Source organism: Moschus berezovskii, chromosome 8 (genome assembly GCF_049115385.1).
Source record: "Moschus berezovskii isolate FMDL1 chromosome 8, NW_MosBer_1.0, whole genome shotgun sequence".
Taxonomy (NCBI): Eukaryota; Metazoa; Chordata; class Mammalia; order Artiodactyla; family Moschidae; genus Moschus; species Moschus berezovskii.
This window is the reverse complement of record NC_142467.1, coordinates 20360949-20381432: the sequence shown is the minus strand read 5'-3', so window position 1 is coordinate 20381432 and position 20484 is coordinate 20360949. Positions and strand designations below refer to the sequence as shown.

The following is a 20484-nucleotide window of genomic DNA, read 5'->3' as shown; positions in this document are numbered from 1 at the left end:
ACAAAGAAAATAGCTGCTGCTTATTAAAGAAGCATCATGTTGGCAATTTATGTATGTAAATATATCGTAAATACATATAGTGTATATATATATTAAAATTAGCACATTTTAGTTTAATCTGAGTAAAATAGGCTGTGTTACAGATCCTTTATCTGGAGGGCATTAAAATGATACACATTCTAAGACATCTGGATAATATATTTTGCTTCATTTAGTATTATAGAATACAATTTGGTAGAACTTCCTTTTTTGAAAAGCTGTCTATGGCGGAAGAAATAACGTGAAAAACACTGAGTCATTCATTAGCATGCATTTTAAACCATATAGTTTTTAAAACCCAGAAGGCAGATCGAGATTAAATTAAATGCCTTTTCTGTCCATAAGGTACTCACAGTCTAAAACAGTAGATGTGTATACAGATAACTCTGATACAGTGTGATAAGTGTAAACACAGACTGTGTGTGAAGATATATTGAGGACTTAATTTTTCTGTGAAGGCTAAGAAAGTCTTCCTAGAGGAGGTGATATTTGGGTTGAGCTCAAATGAAAAGTTCCCGCAGCTTCTTGATTAGCAGTGAGATGGGCATAGACCTAAGTATCAGTAAACAGGAAAAAGCATGATCGCTTCTACTTGAAGGCTGTAATTACAGTTCTAGATTGTAAGAATACACTATATAGTGTTATTATTAAGAGAACATGGTAATACTATTTTATAAAATTTCCTCTTTTTTGGATGGTGGGTGCACTTCTAGATTGCAGAAAATGCTGTTTCTTGATTCTTCGCTGGTGGATGCATTATTTGATTTATGTAAATTTATTGTGCTGTATGCTTAGAATTTGCATGCATTTGAAGATGCTAATGGCATTCTGTTGAATTCCAGGCAGAACTTTAAAAAATATTTTTAGAGGAGGGGCTGAAACATAAAATGGAAAATTATTTGGAACACTGGCCATCTTTTGCCTTTTTGCTCCCAGGAGTGAAAATGACATGAGTATATGTCATAACTCTCTTTTTTAGGGAATAATTAACTGCTGAATTCTGAGTAGAAGATCCCAGACTGTGCTTTTAAAGTACCTATGAACTATGAGAGGTAACAGCTGTTACCAAAGGGGGGCTTACGTTGAGTTTGACAAGGCTATTTATATTGCCTTGGTAACTATCTTAGCTGTCTGATCTTGCCTTTGCTTCTTGTATTTAAGATCTTAGAAAACCCGCCTTCCATAATTAGCGTTTACTTGGCTGTATTCACCACCCACTCTGGTGATTTTTTGGCAGCAAAGTTTGTACAAGTCTTAATTATAGAACCATAGAATTACAGACAACTCTTCAGTGTCCTAGCAGACAAATTTGCTCATGTCTAGGGATGTGAAAAAGAAGACTCAGGATTTATATCTTGGGATGTTGCCTTCTGATTCACATTGCACTTAGCATTAATTTTGGAGAAAGTGGTTAGTTAAATCCATGTTTTTCACTATATTTTTAGAAGAGATAAAACAGTGTGGCATGAAAACCCTGCAGTGTACGACTTGTGACATAGAATAACTAAAAAATAATGCCCTGTAGTTTATTTTTGGCAGGAGGATTGTTGATAGGTTTTTGATAGAAAGTTCTCTTTCCTCAAAATGTTTTACCCATCTACTTTGATTTTTAAATATACTCTCTAAAATAAAGAGAATAATTTTCTCTCTTAAAACCTTTTAGCTAAGCCTTTGAAAATTTCTTAGATTCTCCAAAAATAGAAATGGAACTGACTGTAGGAACTTGGGCCTGCCTTTTCTTTTATGTATTTTAAAATCATGTTACTATCTGTAGTTATAGAATCTTGCCAGTTGCAGGGCGGGCGGTGGGGGGGTCCAGGTCATTTCTTAGATCTCTCATTTGGATCTTCTATTAATTTAAGGTTCATATTTTTATAGAATGTCTTTAAAAAATACAGTTTGACCTGTGGTTCTTTGGCTAAAAGAATAAAATTTCTCTAGATGACCTCAAGTTGTGAATCTTTTGCAGGCAGGTCTGCCAAGACCGTTTGGTTTTAAAGTTTTTATTTCTGGCCTAAGTTGAATGACTTTTGTGGGAAAGGGCAGAATGGAAATGTAATGGTCTCTGACTTCTTTTCAGGACAATATGTCGGTGAGGGAGGCAGTCAGCATGAGGAGAATGTGCTGGTCTGTCTCTGCTTCTAGGAATATATATTGTATCTAATAGTCTTGCTTTACAAGGCAAAAGAGTCTGCATTAATCTGGAATTTATGCCATTCAAGCATCTTTGAGAACCACTGACTATAAATTACCAGCAGGTGGCAGTAGACGATTTTTTTTTAATCCCCCCAAACCGGTTTTTGGGCTCTAGCAAAGATGGAGTTTGAATCTGCCTGCCAGTGTATAAGATTCAGGAGACGTGGGTTTGATCCCTGGGTCTGGAAGATCTCCTAGGAGTAGGAAATGACAACCCCGTCCAGTATTCTTGACTAGAAAATTCCATGGACAGAGGAGCTTGGTGGGTTACCTACAGTTCGTGGGGTCACAAGGAGTTGGACATGACCGAGCATGCCTAACTGAACTGAGAGATGGAGTTCGTAGAAAACTTGAGATTTTTTTCTCAGCACTTCTTTAACTGGGCTAAAGAGTATTCTACTGCAGCTTAGAAAATAGGCACTTGTGATTTTCTACCTCCCCTGTTTTATCTCCTTTGTTTAGAATTGAACTAATGAGTCTGAAAGGTACTGGGAGAAAGCTTATGCATCACTAACTTGGACTTCCCTGGCTTCCCTGGTGGCTCAGACGGTAAACAATCTGCCTGCAGTGCAGGAGACTCGGGTTCGATCCCTGGGTCAGGAAGATCCCCTGGAGAAGGTCTTGGCAACCCACTCCAGTTTTCTTGCCTGGAGAATCCCATGGACAGAGGAACCTGACAGGCTACAGTCCATGGGGTCACAAAGAGTCGGACATGACTGAGCAACCAATACTTTCTTCTTTACTTACTTTTAGCTTGGACTATATCTTTCTATCACTTATCATTTATAGTTAAATTTAGGGGCATAACATTATTTTTATTATATTTATGTTGTTATAAGCTTTAAGAAGTGTGTTGTTACAGAAAACTCTTGTTTATTGAAGTGTCACAGAAGTTTTGAGATTCAATCTGTGTTTTCATTATTGTTTACTTTTAAAGTATGTGTTTTTCCTTCAGTGCCAAGTTAATGTTTCTCATTCATCTGAAAGAATGACAAGAAATTGTGAGACCATTATCTTCAAGCTTGAAGGAGAAGAGAGCAAACAAATTTTCATGGCATTGGGTGCTATTTCTCGGAAAAACTTCTAATTATATCTTTGAAATTTTTATCTCAGAATCACATTGCCAACCTTTGTGTGCCCTGATAAGGCTGGTAAACAACTCGGACAAAGGACAAGTTTGCAGTTCAGGGTTCTCAGTTCTGGGGGTTCTGTCAGGAAAAGTAATTCTCCAAATCTAAAAAAAGAACAGAAGTTTCCTCATAGAAAACATGATGATAAGATAGAACTGCATTTACTGTGATTAATAAACTTAACTGGGGCAAAATGTTTGAGTTTTTTTTTTCCCCTGGTTTTTAGTTTTTGTTTGTTTGCATGGCCTAAGCATGGGGGTTTCCCAAGTGGCATGGTGGTAAAGAATCCGCCTGCCAATGCAAGAGACGTGGGTTCGATCCCTGGATCAGGAAGATCCTCTGGAAGTGGCAACCCAGTCCAATATTATTGCTTGGAAAATTCCATGGACAGAGGAACCTGTCAGGCTACAGTCCAGGGAGTCACAAAGAATCGGATGCGACTGAGCGTGTGCCATGCACGCGCGCATACACATAGGGCTTAAGCACATTTTCCTGAAGCTGAAAAGCAAATTAGTCTAGAAAAAATGTGTATAAAAATACTCTCTGAATTCAGATGATGCCAAATATCAAGGAATTTGATCTGAATTATTGGTAGCCGCTTGATGTCTAGGAATTTTAGCTTGCATAGGCCTTCTCCTTAGAAAGGGACCAGGAAATCACCTTAAAATTCAGAGGACTGTCCTCTGGAATTTAGCCAAAGTGGACTGTCGGTGATGTGTATAGTTTTCTCATTCATTCTGTAATGTTTTGAGAGATCATGTTGCCATGTCATTTTGTTTCCTGAGTGGGATCGTGCTCAGATCTTCCTGCCAGTAGATTCTGCTTTAAACTGCAGTTTATTTTATTTTAGTTGTGAGTATCTGCATCTTTGAGTCTCAGGATCATTGGCTGTACATGACAGAAGCCAGAAGGCCGCTGTGACCTCTTCAGTACTGGTTTCTTGTGGCTACTCCAGGGTCTGGTTTCTCTCCTGGCAGCTTGCATTGCTGTGTTGAGACTGTCAGCTCAAGAACGTCATTGTGTGTGTAGGATCTCGAAACGTGTATCTGAAAGGCATGTTTTTGTGGATTGAAGCTGGGTCAGATGGCAGTTGTAAAATGTTCATTATTCAGAACAGATTTTTCATTAGTTGTAAGTTTTGGTCAATAGCTTGTTAAGCAGAGCATCCTTTGTTATTTTTGCTTTTGTTATTTAAGAAAAAGAAATTTAAAAATTTAAGTACAAGAATCAAAATTGAACCTTGCTTTGAGGCTGGAAACTTGAGAAGCACAAATATTACTATTCAGTATAACATTTATGATCTTATGTTAGTGCAGATGTAAATGGTTTAGGAAAGTATTTCTTGAAGTTTGTTGTAGACATCTTGTTAAAATCCAAATACTAAATCATTAAGTGTGGGTAGGTTTCTGATTTCTGTTTATTGAGAGATTAGGCTAGCTCTATCAGTGAAGAATCTGCCTGCAATACTGGAGACCCAGGTTATATCCCTGGGTCAGGAAGATCCCCTGGAGAAGGGAGTGGCAACCCACTCCAGCATTCTTCCCTGGAGAGTCTCATGGACAGAGGAGCCTGGCGGGCTACAGTCCATGGGGCCAGAAAGAGTCGGGCATGACTTAGTATGTCTGACTAACACTTTCATTATTTCTTTTCTGGTTGTTGTTGCTGCTGCTATTGCTGTGTTGCTGTTATTGTTGTTATTATTACTTAACCCTTAGTATTAACCTATTTTCTTTACTATAAAATTATTTGTTGAAGAAATTCCACTAATTAAATTTGTACTATCATTTAAAGTGTCATTGCCTTGAAACCACTTACAAACATTAATGTTTCCTTCCTGAGGAAGAAACTTCTGCTTCTGTTTCCTTCTGGTTTTCTTTTGTTCCCCCCTGGGTTACCGAGGGGATTCCCTGGTAGCTCAGTTGGTAAAGAAGCCGCCTGCAATGCAGGAGACCCCAGTTTGATTCCTGGGTCGGGAAGATCCCCTGGAGAAGGGATAGGCTACCCCCTCCAGTATTCTTGGGTTTCCCTTGTGGCTCAGCTGGTAAAGAATCCACCTGCAACGCGGGAGACCTGGGTTCCATCTCTGGGTTGGGAAGATCCACTGGAGGATTACTAAGATCCTCAGACAAAGGAACTCATGTAGGCCTGAGAGTGCAAACCAGGCTTTTATTCTGGTCTTTCTCATAGCATTTCACGTTTGCGGAACTTCTCAGTGTTGTTTTTGGACATCAACCTCCAGAAGGAAAGTCTAACCAGCCCCATCCCCCATTTCTTTCCTCCGAAGAGCTTGTAAGCACCCCTGCTTCAATAGTATTGAATATGAAGGGCTTTTATTTTTATACAGAAAATTTTCAGGTATTTAACCGTATCTTTCCTTTATGTAGACATTGACTTGGTGAGCATGAATAAAGAGCATTCTACACACAGCCATGAATATACATTTGAGTTCTGCTTATTAAACTGTTCACTTCTAGTTTGGATGTGCTCATTAATGTGGCCAAAATATCACCACATTCATGATTATGAATACCCATTCAGCCATCCAGTGGTGAAATTAAAACAAAAATTGGAACATCCCCCATCAGAATTGTCAGTCATCTGTGAACTCACCTGCTTCCACCTCATCTACCCTGTGACAGTGTTGGGATTGTGCAGCGGGAAATACCAGGCAAGCCATACACACATGAAGCATGTAAACAGCAGTCTGAAAATGAGCCTTATGGTAAGAACCACGCTGTATGTTAGCGGTGGGTGGGGGCCTTAGCTTGGAAAGTCTCCATGGAGCAAGTAGAATCAGACTCGGTTGTTTAAAAGATGGATGAGATTTGAAGAAATAAGATGTGGCACATTCTAGTCAGGGAAAGACCAGGAATAAAGACCCGAAGGCTATAGCAACCCTGGGAGTCCCACTTAGGAAAGGCCTGCTAGAAAAGCCAGCAACAGGTAAGGTGGTTGAATATTATCTGAGAACTGATGGGAGACACTGATGGAGTAGTCCAAAAGGGCACAATATTAAAGGATTAATCTGGCAGTTAGAGATTGGATTGAAAATGGATTAAGGCAGGAGAAAATAGAATTCAGGAGATCAGTTTTGAGAGGCAGGGTGGGCAGCTTTTGCCATCATCTGGTTATGATGCATCATGAGCTTGGACAGTGGTAGTGGCAATGAGAATTCAAAGGAAGGAATGTGAACTAATACAAACACTCTGTTTTGGACTTCCCTGGTAGTCCAGGGGTTAAGACTCCACACTCCCAAAGCAGGGGGCATGAGTTCGATCCCTGGTCAGGGAACTGAGATCTTCTATGCTGCTGTTGCTGGCGAAACAACACCCGAAAAACTTGTTTGCCCAATGAAAGTATTACTGTTTCAGTTTGGTATTTAAATTAGTACAAAAGTCACATTATAAATTTTATGTTATTTAACGTATCTTTAAACATTAATATAACACCTTCAGTTCAGTTCAGTTCAGTTCAGTCGCTCAGTCGTGTCCGACTCTCCGCGACCCCATGAGTCACAACACGCCAGGCCTCCCTGTCCATCACCAACTCCCGGAGTTCCTACTAAGCATTAAACTGGAAAAGACTCTAATGCTGGGAGTGACTGGGGGCTGGAGGAGACGGGGACAACAGAGAATGAGATGGCTGGATGGCATCACCGACTTGATGGACATGAGTTTGAGTGAACTCCGAGAGTTGGTGATGGACAGGGAGGCCTGGCGTGCTGTGATTCATGGGGTTGCAAAGAGTCGGACACGACTGAGCGACTGAACTGAACTGAACTGAAGCATTAAATGAGGTTGATATTAATACTCTTCCTATTTTACAACTGAGGAACTGAGGCACGAAGAGTTTTAAGTTACTTGTTTTAGGTCAGGTAGTGATATGTGAAAAAACTGGAAATTGAATGCAAGCAGCCTTTAACCCTGGGCTTCCCAGGTGGCTCAGTGGTAAAATAATTCGCCTGCTGATACAGGAGATGCAAGAGATGTGGGTTCGATCCCTGGGTCAGAAAGATCCCCTGGAGAAGGAACTGGCTACCCACTCCAGTATTCTTGCCTGGAAACTTCCATGGACAGAGGAACCTGATGGGTTATAGTCCATGGGGTCACAAAGAGTTGGACAAGACAGCATGCATGCAGCCTTTAACCATGATGTACACTGCCTCATAAATCATGAATTAATGTGATTTACTTTATCACCAAAAAGGTAGAGAGCCTTTTCTATTAAGTCTATTTTGACTTAAATAGAAAAGACTGAAAGTTTTAATAGATGGAGAGGGATACATGCAGTTTGGGGCATTAGGGGTTTGGAGTTCCTGTAGCACATTTAAGTTAGTGACTTAAATGTTAGCTATGTAGACAAATGTTAATACTATAAAGTAATTCTTTGGTACAGGTTGAAGAGAGAAGCTGATTCTCGAATATACATAACTAATGTCACAGGGACTTGTCTTTAAGGCACTGAACTGTGCAAAAAGAGATTTACATGATTTGCTTTATTTATTTCTTGTAACAACCAGATGAGGTGGGCACTTTGATCATTGCTATTTTACAAATGGAGAGAATGGGCCTAAGAGAAAATCAGTCACCTGTCACAACCTTCAGAGCTAGAACATGGCAGCTGGAACAGTGCAAACTCAAGTCTGTCTGCCTCCAAAACATCTGTGTTTAAGACCTTGTGCCCTGTGGAATGAGAAGGGTCGTTAGAAGCAGCTAACTAAAAGCACGTTAAAATTTCTGAGGTCAAAGAAGAAAAAAGGTTTCAAATGGGAGGATTTAGCATTGGTGGGAGATTAGTCCTCCAGTTTGGCAAGAGCGGGATCACTGGAAACCTTGATGAGAGATGATGAACAATAAGACAAACAAGGCTGGGGACGTCAGTAGTATGGAAGGAAATAGAAGTGCTGTTTCAGGCCACACCTGAGGGAAGTGTGGCGGTGAAAGAAGGGGGCTGCTGGGGCAAAGAAAGTGGAACAGCTCTGGCCCCTCTGATATAAAAAGCTTGCAGCTTTTTAAGGGGAGGGTTTCCTTCTCTCCCATCTGCCGCCCCGGGGCCAATTGGTATTTTTCTTTTCCTGAGATAGAATTTTCTATAGAAGTTTGATGGATCAGTGATAGGAATTAGTAAATTTCTCTCTGGTCCATGTTTTTATTTATGCTTTTTGATTACTTTGAAATTTTTTACGCCTAAGGCAAGTTGACTCCCTCCTCTCCTGCCTTACCTCCTAATCACGTTATATCTAGGAAGATGAAAGTCTTGTTTGAGCTCCCGGCCTCCATTTCTTGAATCCAAATTTTTTTGATGACCTTATATTTTTGGCATTATTATTATTGAATTTTATGTGAACTTGTAATCCGTCATGAAGAAAATTCGTAACTAGTGATTCAGTTCAGTTCAGTTCAGTCGCTCAGTCGTGTCCGACTCTCCGCGACCCCATGAACCACAGCACGCCAGGACTCCCTGTCCATCACCAACTCCCAGAGTTCACTCAAACTCATGTCCATCGAGTCAGTGATGCCATCCAGCCACCCCATTCTCCGTCGTCCCCTTCTCCTCCCACCCCCAACCTTTCCCAGCATCAGAGTCTTTTCCAGTGAGTCAACTCGTCACATGAGGTGGCCAAAGTATTGGAGTTTCAGTTTTAGCATCAGTCCTTCCAATGAACACCCAGGATTGATCTCCTTTAGAATGGACTGGTTGGATCTCCTTGCAGTCCAAGAGACACTCAAGAGTCTTCTCCAGCACCACAGTTCAAAAGCATCAACTCTTCGGCGATCAGCTTTCTTCACAGTCCAACTCTCACATCCATACATGACCATGGGAAAAACCATAGCCTTGACTAGACGGACCTTGGTTGGCAAAGTAATGTCTATGCTTTTTAATATGCTGTCTAGGCTGGTCATAACTTTCCTTCCAAGGAGTAAGCGTCTTTTAATTTCATGGCTGCAATCAGCATCTGCAGTGATTTTGGAGCCCCAAAAATAAAGTCTGACACTGTTTCCACTGTTTCCCCATCTATTTCCCAAGAAGTGATGGGACCAGATGCCATGATCTTCGTTTTCTGAATGTTGAGCTTCAAGCCAACCTTTTCACTCTCCTCCTTCACTTTCATCAAGAGGCCTTTGAGTTCCTCTTCACTTTCTGCCATAAGGGTGGTGTCATCTGCACATCTGAGGTTATTGATATTTCTTCCGGCAATCTTGATTCCAGCTTGTGCTTCTTCCAGCCCAGCGTTCCTCATGATGTACTCTGCACATAAGTTAAATAAGCAGGGTGACAATATACAACCTTGACGTCCTCCTTTTCCTACTTGGAACCAGTCTGTTGTTCCATGTCCAGTTCTAACTGTTGCTTCCTGGCCTGCATACAGGTTTCTCAAGAGGCAGGTCAGGTGGTCTGGTATTCCCATCTCTTTCAGAATGTTCCACAGTTTATTGTGATCCACACAGTCAAAGGCCTTGGCATAGTCAATGAAGCAGAAATAGATGTTTTTCTGGAACTCTCTTGCTTTCTCCATACTCCAGCGGATGTTGGCAATTTGATCTCTGGTGCCTCTGCCTTTTCTAAAACCTGCTTGAACATCTGGAAGTTCACGATTCACATATTGCTGAAGCCTAGCTTGGAGAATTTTGAGCATGACTTTACTAGCATGTGAGATGAGTGCAATTGTGCGGTAGTTTGAGCATTCTTTGGCATTCCCTTTCTTTGGGATTAAAATGAAGACTGACCTTTTCCAGTCCTGTGGCCATTGCTGAGTTTTCCAAATTTGCTGGCATATTGAGTGCAGCACTTTCACAGCATCATCTTTCAGGATTTGAAATAGCTCAATTGGAATTCCATCACCTCCACTAGCTTTGTTCGTCATGATGCTCTCTAAGGCCCACTTGACTTCACATTCCAAGATGTCTGGTTCCAGGTGAGTGATCACGCCATCGTGATTATCTTGGTCGTGAAGATCTTTTTTGTACGGTTCTTCTGTGTATTCTTGCCACCTCTTCTTAATATCTTCTGCTTCTGTTAGATCCATACCATTTCTGTCCTTTATCGAGCCCATCTTTGCATGAAATGTTCCCTTGATATGTCTAATTTTCTTGAAAAGATCTCTTGTTTTTCCTATTCTGTTGTTTTCCTCCATTTCTTTGCACTGATCGCTGAGGAAGGCTTTCCTAGCTCTCCTTGCTATTCTTTGGAACTCTGCATTCAGATGCTTATATCTTTCGTTTCCTCCTTTACTTTTCACTTCTCTTCGTTTCACAGCTGTTTGTAAGGCCTCCTCAGACAGCCATTTTGCTTTTTTGCATTTCTTTTCCATGGGGATGGTCTTGGTCCCTGTCTCCTGTACAATGTCACGAACCTCCGTCCAGAGTTCATCAGGCACTCTATCAGATCTAGACCCTTAAATCTATTTCTTACTTCCACTGTATAATCATAAGGGATTTGATTTAGGTCATATCTGAATGGTCTAGTGGTTTTCCCTACTTTCTTCAATTTCAGTCTGAATTTGGCAATACAGAGTTCATGATCTGAGCCACAGTCAGCTCCCAGTCTTGTTTTAGCTGACTGTATAGAGCTTCTCCATCTTTGGCTGCAAAGAATATAATCAGTCTGATTTCGGTGTTGACCATCTGGTGATGTCCATGTGTAGAGTCTTCTCTTGTGTTGTTGGAAGAGGGTATTTGCTATGACCAGTGCGTTCTCTTGGCAAAACTCTATTAGCCTTTGCCCTACTTCATTTCGTGCTCCAAGGCCAAATTTGCCTGTTACTCCAGGTGTTTCTTGACTTCCTACTTTTGCATTCCAGTCCCCTAGAATGAAAAGGACATCTTTTTTGAGTGTTAGTTCTAAAAGGTCTTGTAGGTCTTCATAGAACCGTTCAACTTCGGCTTCTTCAGCATTACTGGTTGGGGCATAGACTTGGATTACTGTGATATTGAATGGTTTGCCTTGGAAATGAACAGAAATCATTCTGTCGTTTTTAAGATTGCATCCAAGTACTGCATTTCAGACTCTTTTGTTGACCATGATGGCTACTCCATTTCTTCTAAGGGATTCCTGCCCACAGTAGTAGATATAATGGTCATCTGAGTTAAATTCACCCATTTAAAAAAACTAAACTAGTGATTATCAAATAATTTGATAGTCCAATCTAACAATACAAATGAAAATATTGATATTATGCTTTTCACAGGTATGTGCTTTGAGGGATTAAGTTGATACCAGAGTTTAAAACTTGAATATTGATCAAAGTATTGAATTGCAGAAGACATAATATATTTTATGTTTGCTTTCTAAGAACACATTTTCCTTATATATCACATTTTTTTTCTTAAAAATCTTTTAATAATAAAATCTAGCTCCCCTTTTTTTTAGCAAGCCTTCAAAATTCAGCTCAACTGTAGACTCACTCGATTGAAAATAAGTGGACGCTGAAGATACAAAAATAGTATCCTGGTCACACTCCTGGGAAATTCAGACTTTCCCAAATGCTGAAGCTGCAAAGCTGCAGAAAGAGTGAGTAATATTCTGAATGAGGCTACAGTGACATGATCATGTTTGCAACATGGCTTTTGTTACTAGGAAAAATTGTGAAGTAAATCCAGACTTTACCAGAAAATACCAGTTTGGAATCTTATATTACAGCCTCAAAAACATAAACTGTCCTTGACTTTTACAAGACTTCATTTGATTTCCCGAAGTAGGGAAAAATCAGCGTCTGAGAAAAAAAATGTTTTTATGAATGTTTAATGATAGTTCTAAAGAACTTTAACAAATATGGAGTGTAGGAAAAGAGTCCCATTTTTGAAATTGATGGAACAAATGGGGTAATATCCCAGTGCTGCAACTGAAAAATCATTGGAAAATAATAAGAATACATGCCTTGGAAAGTTGTTGAGAAGAGAATCGGTCACGTTCAGAAAGCCTGAAGGCCAGGGCCTGGGGGACAAACCAGGGGCAAAGTCTGAGGGTAAGGTCGTTCCTGCCATCACACACTACAGTCCCACTGGGTTCTTCTCTGAGTCCAGTGCTTCCTAATGCCTGTAGGAGAACTGAGCCCACTTTTCTCTGCTGGAGGTTTTCTTAAATCAATAGCAGGGGCAGTGACCATTTTTTCAGCCCCACCCTTTTTAGATAATCAGCTCTATCATGCCTGTTACCACACCTCTCACCGTATTATCCTAGAATCGCTTTTATGCTAGTCTGCAGTATCTCTGCTAAGCTGCTAAGTCACTTCAGTCGTGTCCGACTCTGTGTGACCCCCATTGACGGCAGCCCACCAGGCGCCCCCGTCCCTGGGATTCTCCAGGCAAGAATACTGGAGTGGGTTGCTGTTTCCTTCTCCAGCAGTATCTCTAGACACTATTAATTTTGTTTTATTTTTCAAATGTGATTCTTTTTTCCTCCTAATCTTAAGTATTTTCTAGGTGTTTGTGCCTTTATTGCTTGTATTGAATTGCTAGAACCTTAGGAACTGTAGAGACACAGATGGACGGATGGATGGATAGATGAATAGATAGATACCTGCTGCTGCTGCTGCTGCTGCTAAGTCACTTCAGTCGTGTCCGACACTGTGTGACCCCGTAGACGGAAGCCCACCAGGCTCCACAGTCCCTGGGATTCTCCAGGCAAGAACACCGGAGTGGGTTGCCTATTTGAAAAAAAAAAACCTGTATGTGTCCGTATTTATGGTTTGACCTTGTGGATGTGCATTTGAAATTTGGAATAAGGATTTATAAAAAATTTTCTTGAAGTATAGTTGATTTACAGTTTCTGCTATACAGCATAATGACTTGGCTGTACATATATATTCTTTTTCATATTCTTTTCCCTTATGATTTATCACAGGATGTGGACTATTATTTGTTGTGCTATACAGTAGGACCTTGTTACTTATTCTTCCTGTGTATGCTAATTTGCATCTGCTAATCACAAACACCTTTTCCTTCCGTCCCCCAGCCCCGCTTCCCCTCGGCAACAGCACGTCTGTTCTGTGTCTCTGAGGCTGTCTCTGTATCATAACTATGTTCATCTGTGTCGTATTGTAGATTCTGCATGTAAGTGATATCACATGGTATTTGTGTTTCTCTTTTTGACTTACTTTGCTTAGTATTATAGTCTCTATAGATCCATCCATGGTGCTGCAAATGTTGTTATTTCATTCTTTTTTATGGCTGAGTAATATTCCATTGTGTTATATAGACACCGTATCTTCTTTACCGATTCATCTCTCAGTCAAGGACCATAGGGTGCATGTATCTTTTCCAGTTGAAGTTTTGTCTGGGTATATCCACCAATAGGATTGCTTGATCATATGGCAACTCTAGTTTTAGGCATTTGTGGAACCTCTATCCTGTTTTCCATAATGGCTGTACCAGTTTACATCCCCATCAACAGTTAAGAGGATTCCCTTTTCTTCACACCTTCTCCAGCATTTCTTATCTGTAGACTTTTAAATGATGGCCCTTCGACTGGTGTGAGGCGGTACCCTTGCAGTTTTGGTCTGTGTTTTCTGGTGATGAGCAGTGATGAGCGTCTTTTCACGTACCTCTCCCTGTCTGTGTGTCTTCTTTGGAGAAATGTCTGTTCAGACCTTCTGCCCATTTTTCAGTTGGGTTGTATTTTTTGATATTGAGTTGTACAGTCTGTTTGTATATTTTGGAAATTAAGCCCTTCTTAGTTACATCATTTGCAGATATTTTTATGTCTGTGGTTTTTTTTTTTCCTTTTGTTTATGGTTTCCTTTGCTCTGCAGAAGCTTGTAAGTTTGATCAGTTCCCATTTGCTTATTTTTGTTTTTATTTCTATTGGGAATAGGCATATTGTTTTAAACACAGAAACACTATTTAATGAAACAGTACTGCTAAGAACTACCGTCAGCGCTTGATCTGTGTGGTTCCATGCCGTCCTTACAACACTGTGTGGAACGTCAGCATTATTATGACTGCCTCTGTATTGCACATGAGAAATCTGAGACCCCAAACAGTTACATTACTTGTCCTGGGTCCATGGTCCCGTCTGGATCTGCAAAGGACACCTCGGAACCCATCAACGGTGCTTTTCCCTCCACTTTCATGGCATGTAACACTGTGGTCCCCCTGCAGACGTTAAAAAAATAAATAACCTTGTTGAGATAGAATTCACATGCTATCCATTCACCCACTGAAAGTATATAATTCAGTGGCTTTCAGTATATTCACAGAATCGTACACCCACTTCCACAGTTTTATTTTTGTAGTTTCTATTGAGGTATAGTTAACATTTGCTCCTGTACTGATCATGTTCACAGGCGTCTCTTTAATCTTTATAGCTTCTCGACATCTTGCTTCCTTTTGAGGATCTTTTCCATGAGTGGCCCTCACAAAATTGGTTTCTGCATTTGCATACACATGTGTAAGTCCCAGGAAGTTGTGCCTGAGTTTCAGCTGCTTGCTCTGCAAACAGTGTCTTATATATAATTGCCTGTCTGCCTAACTGAGCTTTAAGTTTCTGAGCAAAGAGATTATTCTTTTTTTTACATCATATACTATTGCCAAAAGGTATATACGAGGGTCATAATGCCAGCAGTTATCCAAGTAAAGTAGCCTTTTCTTTCAGGTTGTGAGTCGTGTGAGTCTAGAACCATCCTTCTGGCAGAGTTCCATTTGGGAGCATCTTCCAGGAACGTAGGCTCTGTGTTCTGCCAGGAATGAAGAGGAATTTGGTTTCAGGTGCTATGTTTTAGTGGTAAAGGTGAATGTTAGTTCTAAGGGTGGATGTTACTGCCAAACAGGAACATTTACATGTCGCGTATCAACAACCAAGTGCATTTCAGAAGATAGCATGTGCAAGGGCTTTTATGGGGTTTGGCCTGGAAACAGAGAAATTCTACTGCCATCCCAGAGCTCCCCTTTCAGCCCCACCTCATCCCAGAATATGTCCTCACTCCTTCTGGAATACAGAAATCAAAGCTGAGTGAAAAACTTCTGAAATGATATTCTCAATTTTTGCATTTTTTGAAGCTCTGTTGGTATGAATGCTGCTGCTAAGTCACTTCAGTCGTGTCCGACTCTGTGTGACCCCATAGACGGAAGCCCACCAGGCTCCCCCGTCCCTGGGATTCTCCAGGCAAGAACACCGGAGTGGGTTGCCATTTCCTTCTCCAATGTGTGAAAGTGAAAAGTGAAAATGAAGTCGCTCAGTCGTGTCCGACCCTCAGCGACCCCACGGACTGCTGCCCACCAGGCTCCTCCATCCATGGGATTTTCTACGCAAGAGTACTGGAGTGGCTTGCCATTGCCTTCTCCGGTTAGTATGAATATTCCCCTTCAAAAACATATATAGTATTAACCATATTTGGGGATTTAAATGCGTTGTATCTCTCTGCTTCCAGAAGATATCTCAGTTGTATCCTCTTCTGTCAATCTTTACCTTTATTAATACCCATCTCTTTTTTATAGTAACAGCCAAGTTATTGGGTTGGCCAAAAAGTTCTTTCAGATTTTTTTCATGATGAAACGTTTATTACCCGTGATTTTACTCTGGCCCCTTTCTTTATATTCGATTCTTTTCTCAGCAGCCAGAATAGTGCTTTTAAAGACTAAATCAGCTCAAGTCCTCTCCCACCTAAAACCCTTCAGTGGCTTCCTACTGTAAATGAGAAACTTCTGACCTGCATCCAGCAGACCACGAGGCGATCACTGCCTCCATCACTCTTACCTCCTCCCATCTCCACCCGCTCACCCAGCACCAGTGACAGTGGCCGCTTCTCAGGTCATCAAACGTGCCGCTTCCTTCTTATCCTGGGTCCTGGGTCCCAGTTAATCTCTAAGCCTGAGAAGTTCTGTGCTAGTGCTTTGCTCATCCATGTATTCATTCATCCCCCCTTCATTCACATATGTCACTTCAGAACAGCCTCCCTGAGGAGCCCTCCCAGCCCCAGCATCACATCATCGTCGTGTGTACCTCGTGCCGTATGTCGGTATCTGAATTCTCGTGTTCATTTGCTGTATTCATTCCTCTCCTATTTCCTACCTCCTAGAATGTAAACTCTGTTAAACCAGGACTCCCTGTCTTGCCCATTGCTGTATTTCTAGCAGCCATAAAAAACTTTTGGGAACATATTAGATTTCTAACAAAAACTAGTTAATGTGATAAGCAATGAGTTGAAAGGAAATTGTAGTCTTCCTCCTAGTGAACATCTTCAATTTAAAAGTAACCCACTGCCATTTTCTCATGAAAATAAACTTCCCATACTCTCAATCCCTTAAAGAAAAACCAGAATTTTAAAAAATAGATTATTCATGTTCTTGAAGAACTCTAATGTTCTAGTGAGCTACAACTTAGAAAAAAATTACATTATAAGTCTTGATTTATAATATAAGTATGTTCAATTCAAGATTAGTTTTTCCACAAAAGTAATTATAACGAGACATTAAGATCCCAAACCAACTACTGAAGCCCTTTAACTCTTCATCTGGCTATTATGGATTCTAACAGTAACTTTTCTTCATGTTTAAACACATTCTGATTTCTGTCTGGGAACTTCAAGAAAATCCTTGCTGCTTCCCCAGCCTCTGTTACCTGGTTTGCCGTCCTTCAGAAGTCCATAGAGGAACTTCCCGGGTGGTCCGGTGGCTAAGACTGCGCTCCCAGTGTAGGGGGTCCGAGTTTTATTCCTGATTGGGGAACTAGATCCCACATCAGTAACGAGCAGAGATCCTGTGTGCTGCAAATAAGATGCAGCGTAGCCAAATAAATTTAAAAAAAATATATATATATATATTTTAAAGTCCATAGAAGCTGACCTGAGGGTTCAGAATGGAGTAGGGAGAGGAGAGAGGAGCTCAGGGGGTGAGGAGCTCCAGGGGAGAGGCAGATTTCTTAAACCCCGCTTCCTGAATTTGGATAAATGCTTCTGCACATAAGTTAGATAGCAAATCTGAAGGTTTTCTAGAGCTTGTGGACATCGTGTTAAGATAGAGATTTGGTTCATAAAGCAGAGTAGCTTTATTAACTCCTTAGTGAGAAGTAAGGTTAGAGATGAGAGAAGCACCACTGGAATGCACAGAATGAGTTTTTCTGTACTCCGTAATAAAATTGCTGTATCACATAGGAATAACATTTTATGTTAAGGTTGAGTGTAGATACTCTGGTTGAGGAGGGATAGTAACCAATTGTAATAGCTGCTTCTAATAAATAGTTCACTAATAAGTGTCTGTAAGTGCCAAAGTAATTAAAATGGGCCATTAAAAATAAGGATGTAAGTATCAAAGTTGTCATATTGGATAGTATGTTGGAATTAGGGCTTTGATGAAATACCCCAATACACTGTGATATGTCTAGATATAACAAACAATCCTGTCTTGTTTAGGTCATGTTTTTTAATCATTATGTTAATCACTGTTAGTTTCTGAGCTTATTGCACATACGTGATACCACATCCCCAAAGCCTTTGAATCTATGCGTAACGGAAAGCATTCATTTCAGTGCCTGGTATTACAAGTGGGTTAATTTGATATAGCAATCACAAAACCCCTTTATGCACCCCCCGAAATTTTTTTAAAAATTAGAGCCTTTGCCTTTATGGAGTATGGTTTTGTACCTCGGAAATCTTTAGATAAAAATGTTAAAGTATTGGTTGAGTTCCTTTGCCCCTTTGAATCTGCCTAGAGAAGTGTTCAATAAATATTTGTTTTAGCAGGGCAATATAAGCATGTTAAATTATATAAATAGAGGCGTGTAGGTATTGCTTACACAGCTTCTTTACTCCACAGCGGTACAAAGGCCGGAGGTGTTTACGAGATTAACCCCAGGAAGACAGAGTAGCAAGAGCGCCACTGTGAGCTCAGGTCATGGCCCTTACTGCTGTTCACGCACTGGGTGCTTGTGGGACTCCATAAAAACTGGCCTTATATTGTACAAACAGTCCATACTTGAGCAACCTTCAACTCCTAGGATGAGGAATTGCTCTTTGAAAATGCTTGTCAGGGTTAATTATTGAAGGCTCTTGTGTGAATGTAGAGGAGTCAAATGAGGGCAAGTGGGTCTGTCTACTGCCTCTTGTTTGAGTCTAAGTCAGAGCAGCAGAAAAAAATATATTTATTCTCTAGGTGGCCAAGAGAAAAGGGCCTTCCCTAAAGTTTTTGTGGAAACCCAATTTAAATTTATCTCCTTGTATATATGTAAACCACCTTTCACTGTTCACATTTTGCAAGCATTTAATGTCATATGTAACATTCAGCTCTTTGCTAGGAAAGGCAGACAGAAATGAGATGTACTTTAGACACTGGAGCCTTTATAGTCTTTTGCAGTGGGGAATAGACGTGTAAATAAACGAATGTAGTAGAGTGTGGTAGGCATATGATTGCAGTCTGTGCAGCATACGGTGGGAAACCAAAAAAGGGGAGTTAGTAAATCTTTCCGGGGTGGGGTCAAGAGAATCTTTATCAGATGAGAGTACTAAAGCTGTTTTGAAAGATAGAAGTCTTTACCAGGTGGAATCTACATATAATTAAGATACAGACATTAGTAAAGGCAGAGGAATGGGCTATGTCTGGCAGGATCGCAAAAAGGATTGCTCTACGTTGCATGCTGTTCTGTTTATTTTGCAAGGCTTTAGGGGTGGATCAGCTCGTTAAGGGTTGATGGTGAGAAAAGAAGAGTAACTTCTGCTGCAGACCTGAAAGACATGGAGAATAGTCTCCAGACCTGAACAGAACTGATACTTGGGGAAGGAGCAGGAAACAAGAATTTTATATAGGTTTTTCTAGGATACAATCTGTATGCCAGAGATACATGTTGGTGTCTCATGAGAGTTTTTCTTAGAAATGTGTTGACTAGTCTAACCAGAAAAAGGCTAACATATCCAATTCTATACCACTGCTCATAAAAAAAAAATTAAAAGCCTCTTATCTGTAAAGTATCAATAAAAGTTCAGATACTTTTTTTTGGTCTTTTATTAATGTGTGAGGTAATACCTCCTAGAAATTGAAGCATTTATTATGCATGGACATAGAAAGCTATTTCATATTTTAAAGAATAATTCCTCAAAACAACCCTGATGAACTCTTTGTTGTTAGTTTTAGTTAAAAAATAGGAAAAAGCTGATCAGGTATAAAGTATTTTTCAGTGTAATTTCATATATAGTCTACAGTCGTATGTTAAAGACCCATAAAAGCATAAGTCAATATATATATATATATCTCACAATATTTAAACTCAGATAAACATATTTATACAGGCTTCCTAGGTGGAGTTAGTGGTAAAGAACCCACCTGCCAGTGCAAGAGACTTAAGAGATACTGGTTTCATCTCTGGGTCGGGAAGATTCCCTGGAGGAGAGCATAGCAACTCACACCAGTATTCTTGCCTGGAGAATCCCTCAGACAGAGGAGCCTGGTGGGCTACAGTCCGTGGGGTTGCCAAGAGTCAGACACAACTGAATTGATTTAGCACTCACACACACAAACATTTCATTACAGCACTACATTTTATTTGCCCTTTAAGTAAGTCCACCTCATGCGACGAGTTGACTCACTGGAAAAGAGTCTGATGCTAGGAAGGATTGGGGGTGGGAGGAGACGGGGACGACAGAGAATGAGATGGCTGGATGGCATCACCGACTCAATGGACATGAGTTTGAGTGAACTCTGGGAGTTGGTGATGGACAGGGAGGCCTGGCGTGCTGTGGTTCATGGGGTCACAGAGAGTCGGACACGACGGAGCGACTGAACTGAACTGAACTGAAGGACAGAATCCCCACCACCACCAAAAAAAAAAAACTCCAGAGGAATTATGATAACTTTAACTGTATAACGATAGGAAATATATATGGTGTGTTTTTTCCATGATACTACTCTTTGTGAGTTTACTATTGAATTCATATTCTTGAGGTAAAGATAGAATTAAGAGCATAGAGAAAGGCAGCAAAAATACCCCAGGAAAGGATTTGTGGTGTTGTTTAAAATTCAGTGTGTGTAACTTTTTTCTAAGTTATTAATAGGCTTGGGAACAACAATATAAGCCATTTTTCCTAAATAGAAGCTAGTCTGAGAGAATAGACTTCCGTCAGAAGCGGCTGCTGTTAGGGAGAGGGGAAGCTGAATTCAAACAGTTTTGTGAGAAACTGGAAAAGAGGAAGCAA

At 40.5% G+C, this 20484-nt stretch overlaps 1 protein-coding gene across 1 annotated transcript in view; it reads left to right on the top strand.

Moving 5' to 3' along the window:
• Positions 1-20484, top strand: part of ADGRV1 (adhesion G protein-coupled receptor V1) — a 549332-nt gene that overhangs the window by 251481 nt on the left and 277367 nt on the right. The window lies entirely within an intron of this gene.